General features: G+C 41.4%; 1 protein-coding gene across 4 annotated transcripts in view; it reads right to left on the bottom strand.

Annotated features, from left to right (window-relative positions):
• The window catches only part of LOC126298626 (uncharacterized), a 489,726-nt gene that overhangs the window by 334,316 nt on the left and 139,374 nt on the right, over positions 1–16,036 (bottom strand). The gene's annotated exons all lie outside the window — the stretch shown is intronic.

The raw sequence follows: 16,036 nt of genomic DNA, 5'->3' as shown, positions 1-16,036 counted from the left end.
CCACCAACATTTGACCTCTCGCCAACACGATTAAGGGTGTACACATTCACAGAGTAAAGAATGCCTTGTAGCTGGGACTTTGGTAATAGTAAAATGAGAAGGCTAAAAATATAATGGATCTCAGTTTGACTGAAAATAGTCAAATAAGATCAGAGTAGGGAGGGGGTGAGGCCAGATGAATACCTCGCAGGGCTCTGCATGCAGTGGGGCCCATTTGTCTCTCAGCTATCTGAGCCCAGACCCACTGTAGTCACACTGTTAGGGAGGGGAATAGAGCCCACTATTCATCAAACTACTACCTCTAAAACGGAAAATAGAGAGCGACAGGAATGAAAGGATTAGGGTTAAGCACAACTGAAAGCAATTAAAGCAAAGTACAAGAGTGAAGGCAGCTAGCAAAGGATGTAGGTTCAAGGGTCCCCCAGAACCAGCATGCGGCATACCTCCCAATCCAGCAGTAGTTTAAACTGTTATATCTGAGAATATAAACCGCTTTCATGGAGAAAACAGAGAACTAGTTCAACTGTACATAACTCATCTGCCAATATCAGAGGCAAAGAATCTAAAGAATCTGGAAGACGATGCTTAGTATGGAAAGTCTGAAAAGAGGGGGAGGGAGGATTTCAACAGGGTATAAGGAACTGTCTATGAGGGATCCACGACAACAATGTGGGGGTAGACGTAGATGGGATAGTGTGTTACATAAAATAAAACTATGGATTAATCTGTCATGATCAGTGTAGATGAAATTTAAGGAGGAGCGCCATGCAGAAGTGGTTTCCTTTGATAGTGCATAATTTATTAGACAGAATAATGCCTCACCAGATGTTGTTCCGTCTCGAAATGAGGGGAGAGCTCTTCTTTACACCTGCAAATTCGCACCTGGGATTGTCAAAGTGAATGTTGGGTGATTAATCGCTTATCTAGCCAAATGGTTGGTCATTTCATTCCCTGGGATACCCACATGAATTTGGACACAGAGAAAGACAACTAGGCAAGCAGTATGACTAAAGTCAGAGAGAGTCATTACTAGCACAGATCATTGGGTGACAAGAGTAATATCAGTCAATAACTGAGAGACTACTCATTGAATCATTACAAAATAAAATATGCTCAAGAAAGGTCTGTTTAATAAAATGTAGGGCTCTGTTAACGGCTATCAATTGAGCCATAAAGCACTACACATTCCCAGTAACTAATGTTGATCCTGAGCAGCGGGAGATGTAAAATTATATCCTGCCCTTTAGATAGTTTTAGAGCTGTCACTGTAACTGACAATAGCGCCCTAATTCTCTTGAATAACAGAGGGGAAACAGATGCCGAAAGGTTATGGAAGTTGTGGCGTCGACAATTACGATGCCACAACGTAGGTGCACGCTCTCGTAAGTTGGCACTACGAGAGAAGACTAACTACGCCGACCACAGCGCCCTCTGGTCGATGCTGTGGAGCTCAGCGAGTGCCGTTTTGATTGCTGTCCATTTCATCAAGAGCAGACTGCCTGGAAACATCGCTTCGACTACCAAGTGGGATAGTTTGCTACTGAGACTTTGATCCGACACGGACTACGGCTTCACACCTACGTGCTCATCCAAGCCAAAGTTATGTAAGCCTTTGATATTTAGTTGTGTTTTTTGACTCTAGTAAAAAAGTGTTAGCGACACGCAGTAATGAAGTGCTCCACCTCTCCTGCTGCTACTCCCTTCCTTCGCCCTCGGCCTGTATTACAGAAGCAGTCCACAGGAGCAGACCCACACACTGCCTATCTACGCGGGATACAAAAGAGATAACTGAAACTTTGGGTTCTTGAAATAAATCAGTCCTAGTTCATTGTACGGATACTAACGAAAGCGAATGTGTGGGGAAACATAAGCGAGAAAAAGTTGGTAATGTCGGAGCTGAAGAGGGAAGATCTCTGCTTTAGCAAGGAGATTGTCAACAGGGATGGTTCAGAGGTGCCAGGCTACTCCAAGATTATGGACTGGGTCCCACAATTTCTAAGCTGAAGGTCCTGCTGAGCCATAAACCTGACAACCAAACGAGCCAAGACCTTGCCCAGTAAATATGGAGTGTAGTAGTACGATCCGCATCCCAAGGGATGTCGAAAGGGGGGCAGAGAGCGTTAGGCTTTCAAGTGCAGCTTGAATTTATCTGAAGAACGTGTCAGCTTTTATTAAAGAGGAGTGGCCAAAATTGCGACAGTGCAACAACTTCCAAGTAGTGGGTACCCAAGTAAAGTTCTAGGCCGGGATGAGCTTTTGGATGATAACAGAAATGCATGACTCGCATTTTTCTGGCAGAGAATAGAAAGCCATGTGACAGAGTCCAAGCAGAGGTCCTATGGATGGCACTTTGGAGTTGATGTTCAGCCGAGGCTGCAGTTTGGAACTATACCAAGTGCAGACGCCATCGACATACAGCGCAGGGGTGACCACTTGGATCGTGGAGGCCACTAGCCCTTTGATGGTGACGAGGAAGAGTCGCATTCAGCATGTGGTCTGACAAAAACTGACTAATAAGAAATGGTAGGGAACCTCCAAAGCCTCAGTCATGGAGGCTAATTAAAATGTAATGATGGCAAGCGATGTTTTATGCCAAATGTATGTCAAAAACGACTCCAATGTGGTGTTGGCATTTAGAAACAGCCACTTGGTTCCAACTGAACCAGATGGTCAAGTGTGGATCATCCCTACCAGAAAATACCATGAGAGGGGAATCGTTGGTTTTGAAGCAGTTGTAAAACATGGTAGCTTAATCAGTCGGTTGCTGTCGACAAGTGTAGAAATTTTGTGTGGTTTAAGGAATGGGACGATGATACTATCTTGTCATTGGGAAAGGAAAATTCCTTCTGACCAAACATGGTTGATAACGCTGAGTAGATGAAGTCTTAGAGTAACATTGAGATCTTGGTTCATCTGATTATTAATCAGATCAGGGCCTAGGGCCATATCATTTGATAAGTCATGAACCTAAAGCAGTTCCCATTCAATGAAAAGTTCATTATATAACTCAACGTGACACAGGGCTAAGGATAGAGAAATGTCTTCACCTTGATTTTTATGCATCAAAAGGTAGCCAGGTAATATGAGGACACCAAAACTGTCGCAGTCATTCGCCATGAAGGAAGAGACCAAGAAAACTTTTGACATTTGGTGGCCCAGAAGACTACATGGCATGAACCATGACTGGGACGAAGAGGTGTACATACCTAAGGACGAGACATAGTTCTCCCAGTATCCCTTCTTAATGTGTTTAATTAGGTAGCAAGCTTTAGTATCACTGGTGTCTGAGACTTCGCTGGACTTACCCTCTGGTAATTACTTCGCTCGCCTGGTCTTTGGCTTCTGCTTTTGCTGACAGATATACTTGGAATCTTTCTTCAACCAGTTGAATGTAAGCGCCATTGATTGGCTTAATTATGGGTTTGAACTTATTTTCCAAAACGTAGACAATAGCACTTGCCTTATCTGCTAGAGTCTAAGAGTGTCTGTTGGGAGTTATTAATGGTGAGAGTCTGGTTCATGTTTTTGTGTGAGAGAGAACGAGATTCCATGCTGAGACATTTGATTGAATCCAGGCTACTATTTCAGCGCTGTATCGGGCCCACCTTTAACTGTTGCTGCAGGAGATTCACTCTGGGTTTCAGTGCTGGATGCATATGGTGTGGCGCGAAATTCCTGACCCATCCAGCGATCAGGTATTTCACAACTGCAGAAGAGGGGGGGGGGGAGGATCTCCCCAATGTGGTATTTAGTTAAATAAAGACATAAAAGCTCCTATCCTATTCCTACTACACAGTGCAGTGTTAAACTGAGGCCAAGTCATCTCCAAATTAGATAAACTGTGATGTGAGAGAGGTGGAGGTAAACCGATAATTTCTGAATTTTCCTCCAGTTCCAACTTAGGATTCTGCACTGTTTTCAAATTTACGACAGGTGACCAGCAACTATGCATGCTGCACCAGTATCCTCAGGTCCACCATCTTGATTCTGATGTCATAGGTCTGCGGCAGTAGCTCAGGGTCATCCACCTTGAATTCGAAAATCATAGGGATGTGCCTGCATTCGGCAGGTTTGCGATTTGAATTTTCAACCTACAGAACAATGCCCCAACTTGTTTCTTTTAATTTCTCGCCATTTTACAATATAGGACAACTGCTGAACTTCCACAGTGATCTCATAAGATGGGGGAACACCCTTACTATTTTGAATATCCGTAGAGTTTTTGAATTTCCCATCATCTTAGACATATGGCAATTGGTCTGTATCAGAAGGGTGGGGGCGGGAGATATCTGGTAATAATGCATGATATCACTTATGATGTCATAGGAGAGTGGGAGAGGGAACTCTGGTAACAATGCATACTGTATCACAACTGTCCCAGCCATCTTACATTCAAGCAATTCCTGCAGGATGAGAATGTAGACATCTGTCTTGTTTCTGAGACCAGCTTAAAATCCTTCTCTCAGCAAACATCGCAAATAATACACAGCCAGAAGAAGCTGCAACACCGTCAAGGACAAGGCCATTTTATTGACAAATGAAGCGACATAGTTTATCAGTGTAGAAGTATTTGATAAGAAATTTAGATCCAATGAAACACATGTCACAGTAAAGGGTGCCCAAACAGTCATATCACTATGCAGTGTAACCCCCCCCCCCCCCTCTGGTGGCAGGCATGTTTGTTGCAAACGATCATAAAGGTGCCAAATGCCGTCCTGTGATAGATAGTCCCAAGCATCTTGTGCCTTTTTTGCAATTCGTCAATGGTTGTCGCAGGCCCTGAAGAATGAGTAAGTTCCTGTTTCATCATGTCCCATGCATGTTCAACTGGCGAGAAATCTGGTGATTTTGCTGGCAAGGGCAGGAAGAACACATTGCATCGCAGCAGCCATATGTGTCCATGCACTGTCCAGCTGAAAAAGCATACCACCTTCCTGTCATGAAATGGCAGTAGCACGGGAGAACGGCTTGTGCATAGTAACAGACTCATGTTACTTTACCCTACAGAAACATCAAATGTGATCACGAGTTGTAACTTAGTCGTCAGAGAAACCACAAAAGGCATCATCACTGCAGACCACCTAAACGACGCATATCAAAAGAAAAAAGAACTAACCTTCTCCAAACTAGAGGAAACTGCGTGATCAAAATGGCTCTGAGCACTATGGGACATCTGAGGTCCTCAGCCCCCTAGAACTTAGAACTAATTAAACCTAACTAACCTAAGGACACCATACACATCCATGCCCGAGGCAGGATTCGAACCTGCGACCGTAGCAGTCGGGCGGTTCTGGACTGAAACGCCTAGAACCGCTCGGCAACTGCATGATCACCAGATTCCTTAGTTCAAAGAATATGGTGTGCTGTTCCAGGATGACTATTCGCAGCAGCCATATCCTACTAACAGCAGCAGAATTAAGCCACACACAAGTCTATGGACTAATGGACCAACCAGCTACTCTTTCAATGGAAATACGCCAGATGTCCTCGATATTTGCATCTTCAAGGGAATCCTAGGATTCATTACTGTGGAGGTCACACATGTGCTCTTATCTGATCACCTACCTGTGGCATGTTCAGCAGTGGATCAACACACTCCAATCACTAGTCGCCTTAACAGCACCAAGATAAATTTGGACGAATATCAGCAGCAGTTTAGTCAGAAAATAAAAGAACACCCAAGTCGACACCAACACCAGAGCAGAGAAGGCAGTTAATTACTCACCACCACCATCACTGAAGCAGCAACATCCTCTACTCCCAGGCCACCCAGCCAAGGTGCAGGTCACCGAACAGAAGCAATCCCACAGGAAACACTATGACTTACAAAGGACAAAAACAGACTTAGTACGGAATGATGTCTTACAAAATAGAAAGCAGTAAAAGCCAGAGCGAATCTTTTGCAGCAAAAGTTAAAGGTGGCCCCGATACAGCACTGAAACCCATTCCCACAGTGACAGGTCACATGCCATTTGCTCCACCAACCTGGATCAGGTCACTGTAGCGCAGCAACAGGCTGTTACCTGCATGTCCCGATGCTTAGATTGCTGGTGACTGACTCAGCACCCACTGCTACCCTGCCACCTCACTGATCCCAGGCCCTTTCTGTGGCTTCTCCTCATCTTACTAAAGCCACATACACGACACCCGCACTAGAGTGGCCACGCTGACCACCATACCCGTTTGACATGTGTGAAATTAAGATCACTGAGAGTTGTAGACTTGTTCTGTTCATTGCTGAGACAAAGGTGTCGTCTAAGCCGGCGATTTTCTCACAGATAAACTGATATCTACAGCACATACCAGTTCGAAAATACACTTAGAAGGGCTGCTATTACAGCAAACACTAAGATGTTTTTCTCCTGCCAGTCTAAATTAGCAGTTTTCGCCCAGGCAAATCCACACATGTAGCACATTACAACTTGAGAATGCACTTAGAAGGGTCGCTATTAATAGCTAACATAAACTTGTTTTTTCCTCTACCAATACCCTGTATGGACAAGTTCGAACCTGTTTGCAATTTGTGGTGCTCTTAATAGCTGACATATTTTCAGCAACATGAAAAATCACTTAGTAGATGCAAACACATTTCCCCTTGTTATTCACTGAACATGAATTTCTGGTCTGCAGCACTATTTATAGAGTACCCACGAAAATTCACTCATCAGGACTTTGAGTTTCAGGTTACTTCAAACACACACAGAGAATACATTTCGGCTAGTAAGCAGGAGATCCAATTTCAAGTCCCAGCCTTGGCACTTCGGCTTCTATCCTTACCAAAGATAAAGTTGAGACTCGTATGTCTCTCTGAAAATATAGTTCAATCATTTTATTTTATTTCCATATGATGTTATGGAGTACATATTGACAGGGGCACCTCATCAGGAGTACATATCCATATTCAGCTCTGATTTGATCCTAAATGTGTCAGCTTTTAAATGTAGCCTGATCATGAATTCCATCCAGCTGCGATATCTGAAAACCCACGTTATTGTGCCACTTAAGTGGTACTACCCCCTACACAGTGATGTAGACTGTGTCATAACTCATTTGATTTTCCTGGCATATTTGCACGAATTACACAACTCCAATAGTGTTACATGATTACAAGATCAGTGAAAGTGACTTATGATGAACAATAAAACTTTTTAACAGAACGGAATCCACTCACATGCAGGAAATGACTCAATAATTTACTGCATAGACATTATGTCATACAATATGAACACAATCAGAGATTGAGCTGGCAACCTTACGTTTAAACCTTCTGATCCATTACAGTATACTACACGTACTTGTGTGTGTGTGTGTGTGTGTGTGTGTGTGTGTGTGTGTGTGTGTGTGTGTGTGTTTGTATTATGAGATGATGATAGACGGGAAAGGGTGAAACCTGGTGCTGGAACATATCTTACTCCTCACAAATAGCAACAAGGGGGCTGCCAAGCTTAATATCCCCATCCAATGGAGAGCTGTGTCACATGCCCTCACTTTATGAGACACTGTGAAGAGGTTTGGTATTTAAATTAGGATACTGACGCAAAGTATGGTGATCAGGAACTTTATTCCATCGCCTGTCCTTCCCTTGCCGGCCAAATACTGGCAATGAAAATTTTTTCCAATATGAGGATTTGAACCGGCTTACCTCCATGTCGAGCACCATCGCATAAGGGTGCATTAGTGCCCTGGGCCATGGAGGTGGGTTATGTGAAACATTATGCACCAATTTATTACAAGGTTCATAACAAACTTCAAGTCCCATGGAAGAAGGCTCAATATTTCGATGCTTCTTGCATGTCACTTTATGGAACTATGAAGAGTTTACAACACGTGAGATAGGCGTATAATTGCATTCTTATTTCAGTGTGTATATACACCCAGCTATATGAAAAATTAAATGAAGTGTGTATGACACCAGTGTTCTTATTTCCTGGACGAAACATCCACTTCACAAGTATTTTGTGGTGATTGACTGGGCTGAGGATACTCCAGAAAAAACATAATGAGAAGACTGGATGACTGTTGCTGGACAGCATCAGGTTGATAATTATTGGTCTGTCTGACTGCTGCAAAACAAAAGTTCTTATCTCCCTGCTAATGCATCTAATTTGTATTCTAGGATTTACAAGAAAGTGGTAAGAGTTAATGCGAACCTATTAATGCTTCTGAATAATAATGGGAAGGCAGTGGCCATTGCTCAAGCAATTGGCGCTAGGTTGAGTCCTGGACAGGTGGGTGTTGATAGGTATCAGGGGGCAGCAAGTCAGTCACTCACAGCTGAAGCATCAGCAGGGCTGTGGTAGCCCGACCCATTCTCATGAGGCTGTAGCGTGTGGCATCCATGTGCAGGTGATGCATGGTGTACAACTCAGTACAGCAGACTTGGAGTGGAGCAACACACATGCAGTGTGGCACAAGTTTCCCAACAGGTCTGGCTACCATGAATTTTGTGTTCATGGAAAGGGGGGGGGGCTCACCCTATGTGGAATTTGTTTAAATAAAGACATAAATGTTCCTACCTTTTCCCACTGAGCACATAGTCTTAAATTTATGACAAGTCAGCTCCAAATGTAGGGTCACAATTCTTAAAACTTTAAGGTCAGAGGGGTGGAGGAAACTGATTAAACTGTGGTATCAGCTGGGTGGAGGTAGACCTATGAATTCTGAATTTCCCGCCATTTTACACTTGGGTTTCTGTACTGTTTTTTAGACTTAGGATAAGTGCGCTGGCAACCATGCAGGCTGTGCCAGTATCTCCAGGTCCACCAACTTCGACTGCCATTTGAATTCTGACATCATATTTCTGTACTAGTAAGCCAGGGCCATCCATCTTGAATTCCAATATCATAGGGCTGCAGGAAACTGACAGTCTTACAGGGTTCACCAGTATCCCCAGGTCTGCCATCTTGAATCACCATCTTGAATTGTGACATCATAGGGTAGCATCAGTATCTCAGGATCATCTATCTTGAATTCTGACATGATAGGGGAGTGGCAAAGCTGACAGTGATGCAGACTGCACCAGTATCCCCATGTTCTTCATGTTGGATCATTATCTTGTATCCTGACATCATAGAGCTTTGCTCATATTCCTCAGGTCTATCTTGAATTTTCAACCAACAGGACAATGTACCATCTTGGATTGTTTGAATTTCTCACAATTTTCACTTAGGACAACTGCCCTCCTTTTACATTCACATCATAGGCAATTTTATACATAGGGCAATTGGCCGATATCAGAGGGGCAAGGACGGGAGAGAAATCTGGTAACAATGCATGATATCATCAATGATGTGATAGGGGAGTGGAAGGGTGGAAATCTAGCAAAACTGCAGGCTGTGCCAGAATTGTCCAAGCCCCACCATTATGGTATATCCAATTGGCATTCCATGTTGTGAAAGTGATCTCTCCTATTTGTCTGTTTCGGGACATAACTGGTCTGCTTGGGTTCACTGTTTACCTCTCATATGGCCGCAATGATGAATGATGGTTGTTTGCAAGGACGTTTGTTGATTGCCCCATTGTAGTCTTGTTCTCTGCTTGAGTAGCAGCAGGTGTGTGTCTGTCTCTGTCAGAGACTAATAAGCCTCAATAACTAGCTGGTTGGTATACCTTGCAGTAGGAGCATACTTCTCGAGTGTCTCATGATTCCCCATTAGTTGTTTCTCCGCTTATATACTTCCACTGGCCCACAACGCCACCAGGTGGCATTCAGGCTCGTATTGGGCAGTGATCATAATGTTTGGCTTATCAGTATATGTACCTGTCACACTAACATCCTAGGGCTTTTCTCTGGCCATTACCGCTGTAGTTCTCCTCACATAGACAGTGAAACGGTGTGTGTTAGGAAGCTCCACTTAAACATCCTGTAGAAGCACGAAAACCCGAGCTCTACAAAAAATGACATACTGGAAGACAATAATTGTAGCTGTACTGCAAATGTCAAACATACTTATGAATACCAATTTGTAATAATAAGTCAATAAATAAAATCCACTGAAGATAGAGGTACTTCTCTGGAACATGTATGGGTAGAAAAAAAAGTTTGGTCATAGCAGAACCACATTTCCTTATTACATATTAGGAACCATTCTCTGCCAAGGAAAGAGTTTCGACCACAATATGATTATGTAGTATATTATTGACGCTATGATTAGATTCCGTTTGTCATTCGGCGATCTGAGCCACTCTTTGATCCTTCTGGTCTGTTTGTATATAGGCTTTACGCTGCGTTTGTGTAATTTTCTGTCCACCAGTCTCGCAGTGTTTTAGAGAAAGGCTATGGCCGACGTATCTTCCTCTGACGTGTCACTTCGCCAGTTGTTAGGTTTTGTGGCACTTCTTACATCCTTCGCGTAATACCCATTGTTCCTCGGAACGCTTTCAGGAAGTTACATCACGCTTCCGAGATTCTGTGGCTTTCATATTCGTATCACTTGGGTTATGTGTATTCTAAACAAACATGCTATTCGGTGCGTTGTAGGCAGCACTGTTCCAAGTGCGAGTTTCTGGGTTCTCATAAAGAAAAGTCATTTAGATTGTAATGACAGTTAGTTTAGTACAGATTACTTAGTGAATCCATGTATTTGTGTGTTTTTTAAGTTTAATTTTTAAGTCTTCGCTGTTTTTATATAATATTCCAGAAAACGCGAAATGATTATATACTCGGGCTGTTGTCTGTCTTTCTAGCAACTTATGTAGAGCTTATCTTTTTATTACTTAGCTCATATTTTCGGAAAATAGCTTAAATTGTAAGTTGTTGATTCAGCAATTTCGCACTAATAGTTTGTTTACATACACTTGCGTATGGGTCTAATTTTCGTAAACGTGTTTTCTTGTTTACCGGTAATTTAACTGACTTATTCGTATCAAGGTTATTATATTTACCACGAAGGAAAAGTACCGGGCCTGTTGAAGAATTGTTAGGTCCAGACTTTGGTGCCATACATGCTATAGCTTTTTTTTTCATGTGGGTGACTATAGTGGGATGGGAATCGGATATGTGAATGAGGCTCTTCAGTGGTTCTGTAGGATACTCGCATGTGGCAGAAATAGGAAGGTAGTCGAACTGGAGGGGAACGCTGATGCCCTTCAGGCTGAACTAGACAAGGCTCGGAAAGATCTGGACAGGATGAAGAAAGGTAAAGAGAGCAGGGGCAACAGGCAACATAAGGAACAGGCTTAGAAATTCATCTGGCAGTTCTGTGGTGAATGTGAAAAATACATTTGACCTGTTGCTTCAGTTAGAAATTGATGAACCTTAAGCAGATATAGGTGTAGAGAGGGCACAATAAATTTTCAGCATAAAACTAAGAATGCAGGAAGACAGAAAGGAGAAATGAAGTTTTGTTGATAGGCGATCCTCATGCAAGAGATGTTGTCAAACTTTTGCAGGATGAACTAGGATCACAATGCCAGGTTACAAATTTTTTTTAAACTAGTGCTGGTCTGGAGCAGGGGACAGGGACTGAGGATGACTTTGCAAAGACGTTACCATGGAAGACACTGTGGTTATAGTGGTTGGACCAGGTAATAGTATTGACAGAGGTCCTGGGTATAGTATAGAATGTGACCTGGCAAAGATTCTGTCATCAGTGAGACATACCAATGTTGAGTTCGTATCTTCTCTCAGACGCCACTACCGACCTCATTTGCGCTCTTCTCTCAGGAGAGCTAATTTGGAGTTGGAACAGCTCCTTATATCGATGCAGTATCACATATTGACATGATTTCCTCAGTAGATGGGATTATACTAGGCGCAACCTTCAGATCAACAGGGAAGTGAAGGGTAAACTGCTGGGATAATAGCAGAAAACTCAAGGGAGGATGCATTGTCATGAGTGATAAGTTACTTGTGTGTACAGGGTTCAGAATAATATATTTTTTGAAGTTGGGTGGGCAGAAAGGAGCCAAGTTTTAAGAGAGATTAGGATTGAAACAAACATTCAGTTTGAGAAAGGAACAAAACAGAATTCTATCGTATTGCATCAGCACAAACGGTTGTTGGTTAAAAATTTTCAGCAATCAGCAGACATTTTATTTCCACCAAGTTTTAATTCAGACAATGTGAAATACCAGATATCTTTATTGCATCCAAATATTCGAGGTCTAGGAAGTAAAAAGAATAAACTACTTGTCTGCAGTGATGAGTTACAGTCATCAAACCCAGTTGACATAATCTCCCTCTCTGTACATCATGTGACCACTAGTACAGATGTGTTGTCACAGCATGTAAGTTAGCATCTCACTTTTGTAGAGCAGAAATGGAGGAAAGAGTTGCCATAGCCACCAGGAACTGTCATAAATTTGAGAAGGTAGACTATCAAATTTTGCCTAGAGCAGCATATGGAAGCATGTGCAATGGAAGCAGAATTTCATAATAAATTCTTCATAACAGCAAGTGTACACGGTGCGCCTGGAGGTAACTTTAAGCTGTTAATAAATCACCTTCACTCTCTACTGGCCTATTTAACAACAAAATACGAATAAATAATCGTTGCTAGTGACTTTAACATAACTTTTAAAAAACTCTTCCAGCTCAGATTTATTAGAGTTAGTAACACTATCATTCAACTTAAATGCTTCTGTAAACTGTCCAGCTATGGTAGCTAACTGCTCACAAACAGCCATTGATAATAGGGCCTATGTTCACAGAAAAGTCTAACAAATAATATTAGACTACAAGACCAATATTCCGTGGCCTCTGTTAAGTTTTAAAACTCGGTAAGATATAAAACCTATTAAATCTTAATTGATTATTTTAGGACACTCCCCAAAGACATGAACTGAAGTGATGTATACAGTGTGTATATGGCATAAATATAGAATGAGGCTTCTTAACAATCTGACAACAAGTAATATATTGTGAAAGTTGCAGTTCAGATTCCTAAAGTGTTCTTATATTAACAAGAGTATCTACAAATACAGTGAAAATGTACTTAATTTATTAGACACTAAATCACAGGCTACTGGCATATTTTGTGATCAGTCAAAGGCATTTGACTGTGTTAATCACGATATCCTTCTAAGTAAATCAGAATATTATAGTGTAACAGTAAATTCTGCAAAATGGTTCAAATCCTATATCACTGACGGAAAACAAAGGGTGTCATTTGGAAAGAGACATGTATTAAGCTATCAGGCATCATCCAACTGGCAACTTATTAGATGCACCCCTTACTTTTTCTCGTGTATAAAAATGACCTTTCATCAATAACAGTATTAGATACCAACTTTGTTTTGTTTGCAGATGACAAAAACATTGCAATAAATAGCAAATAACGTGAAGTCTTAGAAAGATCAGTTAATTAAATTTTCATGAAGATTAAGAACTGGTTCCTAGTCAGTTCTTTGTCACTAATATCGAAGAAATACTCTACATCTAGTTCAGAATTTATAAGAAGTATCCCACTAGTATGTGCCCAAACTATGATGACAAACACAGAGAACAGGTGGAAAGTATTAAATTCTTGGGATTATAGCTTGATAATAAATTCAGCTTGGAGGATAACATCACAGAACTGCTGCAGTACCTAAACAAATCTCTATTTGCAAAGCAAATATTGTCAGACATAGGTGATATAAAGATTAAAAAGCTGGCATACTAAGTTTACTTTCATTCCACAGTGCTATATGGGACTATTTTTTGGGGTAACTCATCAAGCCAAGCTGAAGTTTTCTGGTTCCAAAAATGTATAATAAGTATTATTTGTGATGTGAACGCAAGAACTTCCTGCAGAGACCTGTTTAGGGAACTAGGGATATTAAGTACTGCTTCCTAGTAATATTTATTCCTCAGTGAATTTTGTCATTAAAAATATATCTCTTTTTCAAACCAACAGATCAGTTCATTAAATCAGTAAATGCTAGAAATGAGAATAATCTTCACAAAGATTTGAAGTCACTTCCTGTGTTCCAAGAAGGCATCTGTTACTTAGGAACACACATTTTCAATAACTTGCCAACCGCCATAAAAAGTTTAAATACCGAAAAGTTCAGTTTAAATAGAGCCTAAATACTTTACTGGTGGCCGAGTCCTTTTACTCCATTGATGAATTTCTTAGTGAATCCAACTGATGGAGTGCATGTTACTAATAATATCGAAGAATGTGAGTATTGGTAGGGTCTACAATCTGACTTCTGTACAAATTCAGTGCATTAATGTGATCATTGTAAATAAGTGTTGTAAAATGATTTTTTCTATATGACCATCATTCCACTTAGGATGTGTGAAAGGTACCTTAGCAGAATTGTTTTTCATTGTAAATATTTATTGGGTATTCTTGTTTTTCTGACATTTTCTACAACCTAGATGATCTCCTCACTATGGAACGAAAAGTAGATCAATCTAATCTACGCAAGTTTGTGCAAGTATCGGTCCATGTGCATTATTCCCGATACACTCTGTGGCACAGATCCTCACCATTCCTCGAAAGCACGACATCCAAAATGGGTTTTTTCAATGTCAATAAACTTGATCGACAGCGGTACACTTTAAGATATTTTATGTTATTTTGAAAGCAACCAATTTCGTCAATTCATTTTGCCATCTTCAGGCCCCATTCGCTTTTTTTTCAAATCAACGAATTTATTGTATAGCGCCATAAAACTGGATATCGTGAATTCCAATCGTTGTATAGATGCTTCATACGAAGCCGTGACAGTACGTCTTCGTCATACTACAGTTATGGTTACTAACGGTAGCAGATATCTGTATAAAAGACCCGATGACTGCCCTATAGCTTAGGAGTGTTATAATTGTGCAACTTACAGTATATTACAGGACAACTGCGGGGGAGAGTTTCACCTGGCTCCAAACCAAATTTTAGTCTAACTGTAACATACAAAAATAACTAGACGTCTAATGACATAAAGAAAGCAGCCAAACATCTAGATATACATCACAGTTACATATGTATTCTGCAAACAACTGTGAAATGCATGGCTTCGGGTACTTCCCATTCTGCTGCATATTAGGGTTTCTTCCCGTTCTATTGGTGTTACGAGTACTGGAAGAATTACTGTTTGATTGCCTCTTTCTGTGCTTTAATTCTGGAGCTATGCAAGTCGGCACTAGCCAGCATGCAGCTATGACATATCGTACTAGATGTGCTGGATATGGTGCCATTGGTCTCGTCTACTATAAGATATGGAGACTTTCAATGAAATGTTAAGTTCTCATATGGTTTTCATAGGAACTGAATGAGTGGATTACCCGACTGAGCACATGTCCCACGCTTAGACCATCACATTACAAAAAGAGAGTGAATAAGGAAAAAAATGGTTATAACATGCTTGGCTTAGACCATCCAGATATCAACGTATTAAGCCAATAACTCAAATAGAACACTTCTTCCATCATATTAATTATTATAGCGCCTTATTGAACGTGGAGAGTTCCCAACATGCATGTCAACATTACCAACAAAAATGGCTGAAGAAAAGTAGGCGAAACTACGATTGTGTACGTAAGTAAAACTGGCTATCAATTAGGTAGTTCTCGAGAATTCTCTCATTTATTGTTCCTCAATATGGGAGCTTTACCACGTAGGACTCATAGAAGAGACAGAGAAGGTCCAGCGAAGAGCGGCGCGTTTCGTCACGAGATCGTTTAGTCGACGCGAGAGCGTTAAAGACATGCTCAACAAATTCCAGGGGCAGACGCTGCAAGAGAGGCGTTGTGCATCACAGACGGTTTTTACTGTTGACATTTTGAGAGACTTCTTTCCCGGAAAAGGTGGGCGAAATATTACTTTCTTCGACATACATCTCGCGAAACGATCACGATGAGATAAATCGCGAAATTAGAGCTAATACAGAGGCTCAGGGGAATCAATCAGTGGTACGAGAAGCACCCTTCACCACACACCTTCAGGTGGCTTGCGGAGTACTGATGTAAATGTAGATGTAGATATAAAGCCACAAAACAAATAACGTAACACACTGCTGTAGTAGCAAGGTGCCAGTCAGTTAAATACTTTAAGATTTTCTCAGAATTACAGCCTCAGAAAAAGTGATACACAGGGCAGAGGGTTTGAAT

This window comes from Schistocerca gregaria, chromosome X, assembly GCF_023897955.1.
Source record: "Schistocerca gregaria isolate iqSchGreg1 chromosome X, iqSchGreg1.2, whole genome shotgun sequence".
Classification (NCBI taxonomy): Eukaryota; Metazoa; Arthropoda; class Insecta; order Orthoptera; family Acrididae; genus Schistocerca; species Schistocerca gregaria.
This window is presented reverse-complemented; position numbering and strand designations above follow the sequence as displayed.